Consider the following 6,615-nt stretch of genomic DNA (forward strand, 5'->3'; position numbering starts at 1 on the left):
TGTCGGAAAATTTTTTGTCCTGCTCTAGAATTGAAAGGTTCTAAATACTTACCACATTATTTCTCTTTTTTTTCAATTTCAAAATCCTTCTACTTAAGCTTTTTCTTAGACGACCAAAATCTATGATCTAAATCTTGCAACCGTTAAATGAAGACAAGGAAAAAGATAAGATTTTTTGGATGGTGTCGCATTGATTTGTGCAAGGCGCTAAGATTTTCTTTTTTTTCCTCCTTTTTTTTTTTTTTTTTTTTAACCCAGTAAGCCAAAGGAGGTTTTTCTGGACTCAAATTTGAAGATAACATAAACTATAAGCATCAGGCATCAGTAGTAGACTATCGAGGATGATATATTCTTTATAGGATTTGGAAAACTAGCCAATTTGTAGCTCCCGTTTAGTTGACTTGATCTGGAGCCTAATCATAAACTGGGCTTCGGTACGGCAAATATGAAATTTTAAATAGACCTGGTCTAAAGTCCAATTAAAAATGAATATAGTAAAGATCTAAGACCCAGCTCATAACTAACTTCAGCTGGATGATATTCTTGAAGAGGGGGAATACCTACACACCTATTACTAAAACAAATATTAATTCAAGAGATGATGGTAAAGGAATCACCTTCCAAAACTTTAGACCGAATATATTCTTTTCAACAAGTGGTTTAAAATGATCGTACAGAAAATATGAAATTCTAAATAGACCTGGTCTAAAGTCCAACTAAAAATGAATATAGTTTAGGTCTAATGCTCAGCCCATGAGCAACTCTACCTTCAGCTGGATAATATTCTTGAAGAGAGGAATAGCTACAAGCCTAATATTAAAAGAAATATTAATCCAAGAGATGACTGTAAAGGAATCACCTTCCAAAACTCTAGACTAAATATATTCCTTTCAACAAGTGGCTTAAAATGATCGTACCTTTGGAATTAGAAAAATATCGTGGGACTTTGCCATTGATCATACAAAAAGTTCCGTGTGCCAAAATGGCACAACACATCTTAATTTGATTAACCTCGCATGGATTGCAGCTCTAGGCATAAAAAACTCTTCATGAAATAAGAAAGACCTACCCGCAAAGTATATTTACAAGATCATATATATTATGAATATGTAATTAAAATGAGGGATCACAACTACAATGATTCATGCTCTATGTCACACGCATTAAGATTGTCACAAGAAATTAACATCTTTTTCTCACTCTGAACTAGTTTATTTGAGATGTAAGTATATGTGGTTTTCTACAAGTCATCAACACGCTTTCTCCTATATATATTAAACTGCTCTAAACCAGGCCATCACCATAATTTCTCTATCTGCTTTCAACTGCTCTATATAGTTATTTGCATTTTAACAATGCCATATTGGAGTTATTCAATTTTCAAGAAGCTGTTGGAGCTTTTATATAAAATTGTTATAGGTTTAAATAACCATCGAAGACTATGCATCAATAATAGTTAAAATATAATTTTTAGGATCTTTATGTAATTTTTAAATTTCTTTATATAACAAGCCAAGCATATATTTTGAAGAAAAAGTAATTTGTAGGTACCAGTTCAAAATTTGAACTTTAACCTAACAAAGTATCCAAGAATTAGCTTAATGACAAATCCTCTCACTTTCATGTGAGAGGTCGAGGGTAGGAGTCTTGAAGCTGTGTTATTTCTCAATACTTCAGCCTCAGCTTGCCCCGAAATTTTTCCAGAGACTGTCCTGTAACAACTCAGGATCTCACCCAAAATGGCTAGCCGAAAGTTATTGTTTGGGTTCCTTGATCCTGTATAAGTACCCAAGATCTACTCAGCGAATAACCGATGTGGGACTAAACACACGCCCGCACGGATCCTCACATATTCCCCCCGTTCAAGCCCTGACATCCTCATCAGGCTAAGGGTTCAAATCCATTCAAATCTAATCACAAACACCACGATCGGTCCGTGGTCAACCCCAATGGATCCGTGCTGCAGTGTCCTCCAGTCCACATAAGTTATGAGCCGGGTCCGCTCTGATACCATTTGTAACAACTCAGGATCTCACCCAAAATGGCTAGCCGGAAGTTATTGTTTGGGTTCCTTGATCCTATATAAGTACCCAAGATCTATCCAGCGGATAACCGATGTTGGACTAAATACACGCCCGCACGGATCCTCACATGTCCAATAAAAATGATTGTAGTAATTACTTCCTTGAGTATATTTCTGCCTGAGTACCATGGTATTCTAGTATGAATTTAAAAATAGTGCGTGCAACCCACTAGCCGGCACTTGTTATATTACCAACTTATCTTGAATTTAATGTATGAAACTTTCATGTGAAGCAAAAGCTATACATCACCCGGTACTAATCACTGCTTAATCACATTTCAGATCAGTTGAGCCATGATGATTAGCGGTGATTGATAGCAGTACTTTTTCTGTAATAGTTTATAAAAAAATGTAAATATTAATAGATATTTTTTTTTTGGTGAATCGATTGCTTGTACTGCTCTAGTTTGAGCACAACCAGCTACATCACAAGTAAAAAGGCTACACAAAGCAAAAGAAATTGAAGAGTGCTGGTCCAGATAAACTCTTCCGAATGATAAGCAGCAAATAAGACGGCTCATAGTCAGCAACTTAGTTCACCTGCTGAAGGACATGACTGACCTGGAGAGCCCGGCACTCCCGTGGCATCCATCATATGTCGCTCAGAAGCGGATGCTCCACCTTCTTCTACCCCTCCTTCCAAAGGCACGCAATCAATGAGACTGAGTTCTCCTTAGGATGATACAACCAGCCTCCAAAACATATCTCATATAGAAAAGTTCTTCTTATGCTGCTCTGAGCTCCGCCTCAAATACCAGGGCTTCGAAGGAACGAGATCCTTCGCAGCAATGTGGCACCATGGTTTCTGGTCATAAATACCACTCCCGCCTAATCATCACCGGCGGGCGGGCTTCATCAAAATTCATTTTTGAAATAAAGCAAGAAGCACTGTGGATGGGCAATTCTTGCATATAACATTATAACCTCTCCTGCGGTGGAGCATCGTATTCTTCTTCCTCGCCGCCGCCGAAAAGAAAAGAAAGAAAAGGAAAAAAATGATCTCTGTACGAAGGACAACGCTTCTTCTCATAAATAGTGTTTCTTCTTCTTCTAGGGTTCGAGCCCTTGCCGTCGCTGCCCATTCTCCGGCTGATCCCCCGCCCCACCGCCTCGACGACCTCCTCCGATCCCACCTCGACTCCGGCGACGTCCCCGCCGCCGTCTCCGTCCTCCGTCGCTCTTTCCACTCCCCCCTCTCCCGTCCTCCCGCTACCTCCGTCAACCTCGTCTTCGCCCATCTCTCCAAATCCCGCCAGTTCGAGTCCGTCATCTCCCTCTACCACTCGCTCCGCGAGTCCGGTCTCTCCGCCGATTTGGTCTCCCTCAACATCCTCATCCACTGCTATTGCCAGACGCGCCAACTGGACCTCGCCCTCAAGGTGTTCGACGAAATCCGCGAACGAAGTTACCGCCCCGATATTGTCTCCTTCAACACTGTGATCAAGGGCTTCTGCAATGAAAACCGAGGTTCCGATGCTTTTAAGGTTCTACGTGAGATGAGGGAGAATGGGCCGAGTCCAAATGGCTACACCTATGCCATGTTGATTGGTCTCGTGTCGCGAGGTTGCTCAAATTCGGAGCTGGGCTTGGGTTTGATTCAGGAAATGTTGCAACTTGGATTGGAACCGAGCATGGTTAATTGTAACTGTGTTCTGACTGCGTTGTCTAAGCAGTTTAAGATCCATGCAGCAAAGGCTCTCTATGGGAGGATGAGTAAATCAGGAATTGCGGGAGATGTTGTCTCTTATACTAGTTTTATTGATGTCTTGTGTCGAAAGAGGATGATAATCGAAGCAAAGATGCTTTTTTCCGAGATGCCAGAGAAGGGAGTGGCACCCAATGTGGTGACCTATAATACTATGATTCATGGGCTCTGCGTTAATGGGCAGGCAGACAATGCAATGAGAATGTTAGACCAGATGGTGATATGCGGTCTTCGGCCGAATATAGTCACCTACACAACAGTTATTAGTGGGCTTTATAGAGATGGGAAGCTAGAAGAGACGCTAAATCTTTTGGATGTGATGAGGCAAACAAGGGTTAGAGCCTGACAAGCAAATGTATGGCACGTTGCTCGATGGGTTGTGCAAAGGAGGCAGAGTGGAAATTGCACTGCAGCTCTTTCGTGCAATAGAAGCTAGTGGATTCAATGATATCGCTTCTTACAATAGTTTGATCAGCGGGTTTTGCAAATTGGGGAAGATGGAGGAAGCCAGCAAGCTTTTTGAGGAGATCATGGAGAAAGGATTCAAACCGGATGTGGTTATGTATACCACATTGATGGATGGTTTCTGCAAGATTGGTAAAGTTGAGGCTGCACAAGGGCTAATAGGTGCTATGGAAAGGCGGGGCCTTAAACCTGATCTAATCACCTATTCGACCATGGTAGAGGGTTTTTGTGATACTGAACAATTTGATGCTGCAGAAGAGCTATTGTGTGATATGGAAAGGCATGGTTTTGAACCAAACTCAGTTATCTATAATATGTTGGTATATGGTTTGTGCAAGGCAGGGAATTTTGATAGAGCTGAGCATTATCTAGAAGAGATGAGCCATAAAGGGCAACAAGTCAATGCCAAGACTCGTCAAATTCTTTCAGATGGTAGGCAGGGAGACTCCGGGATGCTGAGAAATTGGTTCCGTCATACGGCTGAGATAAGATGGATGCTGATGCTGTCATAAATTAGTCTATCTGCGATTATCACTGCAGAACAGTTTAACAAAACTAAAGAAGATGGGTGATGGGAAAATGTTTCCGAAACCAATTTATAACTTGGAATACCAGCATTCAGATCAAAGGTAAAAATGAGGAAGCCATCAATATGTTTTATGAATTGGTTGTATTGCTTCATGTGCATATGCAGCTTTCCTTTCCAGAGCATTTATGTATGTTGGCCAGCTTAGAAGGTTCTTCCATATGCTTCCAGTCACATTGGGAGGCAGGGAAAGGATGGAAGTTGATTTTCGTGCTGTACCGGACGAATCTCATGTGGAAGCCAACTACTTGGAATGTAAGAACTGGTTGCAAGGCACTTGCTATCAAACCTTATTTCATAGTAGAGCTAATATTGTCGGCTATTCATGTATTCTTATGATAGTTTGATTCTTTGAGCATAAATTGCTTCAAATTCTGCAATATGAAAAGGCCAATCTATGACATGATTCTGTTGAACTAAGAAGTCATGATGTTCCTAGAAAATCATTCCTATGCAATTTGTAATACTTGATTTCATGTAATATGTTATAATTTCAGGAGTGCAGGGGCTTCTATTGTATTGTCAAAATGAGGCATGTGCATTCTTCAAATCAAATATGCCCTTTTGGATGGTGACCAGAGAATTGTGATTTTTTGGGCAAATGGCGGAAGGCCTCCTTAGGAACTTGCCCCATCAATTCACTGCCGGAAAGGGTGGACTACTATCCAAGCATACCTTCCAGAATGACAACAACCAGCAGACTCCCTTGGTACTTAGACATAGTCAATCTCTAGTCTCTACCTAGGAATTTCTATACCGCGTGCACAAGTTTGTCAGGACTCTCAGGGTCCAGGCCTCTAAATTTTTAGATTTTCATGCTCTGATCATTCTTTTTATCTATATCTCGTCACTTATCAAATATATAATTTCCTGATAGGTTTCGCGATGAAGCCTTTACCCTGTTTACTTGCGCTATCATACTACCCTCACATTTAGTTTAATTTGCTCAAATTGCTGTTCTTTCAGGTGACTGCTGGAATCAGTTTTCATGGGTAGCTGGTGCTTTGTTTTCTGTTAGGTAACTGCTCTACTTACTGACTTGAGGCTATTGACACTATAGTGAATTGGCTAATCTTGTAGAGATGCTCTTTAGGCTGTCATGTTGACATTGAGATATACCAGGAGAAATGTTTGTTTTTAAATTTTAAATTTTCTTTTTTTTCCCTTTTAAGATGGATAGCAACTCGGAGATGCCAAGAATTTGATAGAACTCATATCGTTTTTGTATCATTTTCTCTGCCTCTTATAGACTATTTTATTGCTTTTCTCTGGACAGCCACATAGCTGCAACTTTCCTAATGATGCAAGAGCAAAATTGTATTCAGGCAATTCAAGTTTGCTCTTGGCTATTGGAAATTAAATTTTCTTTATTGTTGTTTGCACCATTTTATGGTCTGTGAGAAATGATGGTGTTGTGGAACTTATCCATTATGTCCTAAGGGCTCTCAGAGACAAACTCAATAACAGCAAAAGGGGGAGGACCCGATGATAGAGAAACTACATAGAAATCATGGTTAACACAATCCATTTGTAATTAATCCTGCTGAGGATTTTTGGGTGAATATTTTGAAACAAAAATATATCTAGAGGCAGCTGTTCAAATTACAGTTGACAATGCTGGATCAACTTGTTTGCATGCTTCATTCTCTTGAAAGGTTGGGTTAGAAGTTCTACAAGGAGCATGATTGAAAATAAAATTGCAATTAGTAAATTGCCTGTTTCTTCTGATTTTCAGGAAATTCATTAATGCAACTAAATGTGCAATTAAATGTAGAT

At 40.1% G+C, this 6,615-nt stretch overlaps 1 pseudogene; it reads left to right on the forward strand.

The window, feature by feature from the left end:
- Positions 1 to 2,791: 2,791 nt before the first annotated feature.
- LOC103716814 lies at positions 2,792 to 6,209 on the forward strand (annotated as a pseudogene).
- The last annotated feature ends 406 nt before the right edge of the window (positions 6,210 to 6,615 follow it).

This window comes from Phoenix dactylifera, chromosome 4 (assembly GCF_009389715.1).
Source record: "Phoenix dactylifera cultivar Barhee BC4 chromosome 4, palm_55x_up_171113_PBpolish2nd_filt_p, whole genome shotgun sequence".
NCBI classification, from domain to species: Eukaryota; Viridiplantae; Streptophyta; class Magnoliopsida; order Arecales; family Arecaceae; genus Phoenix; species Phoenix dactylifera.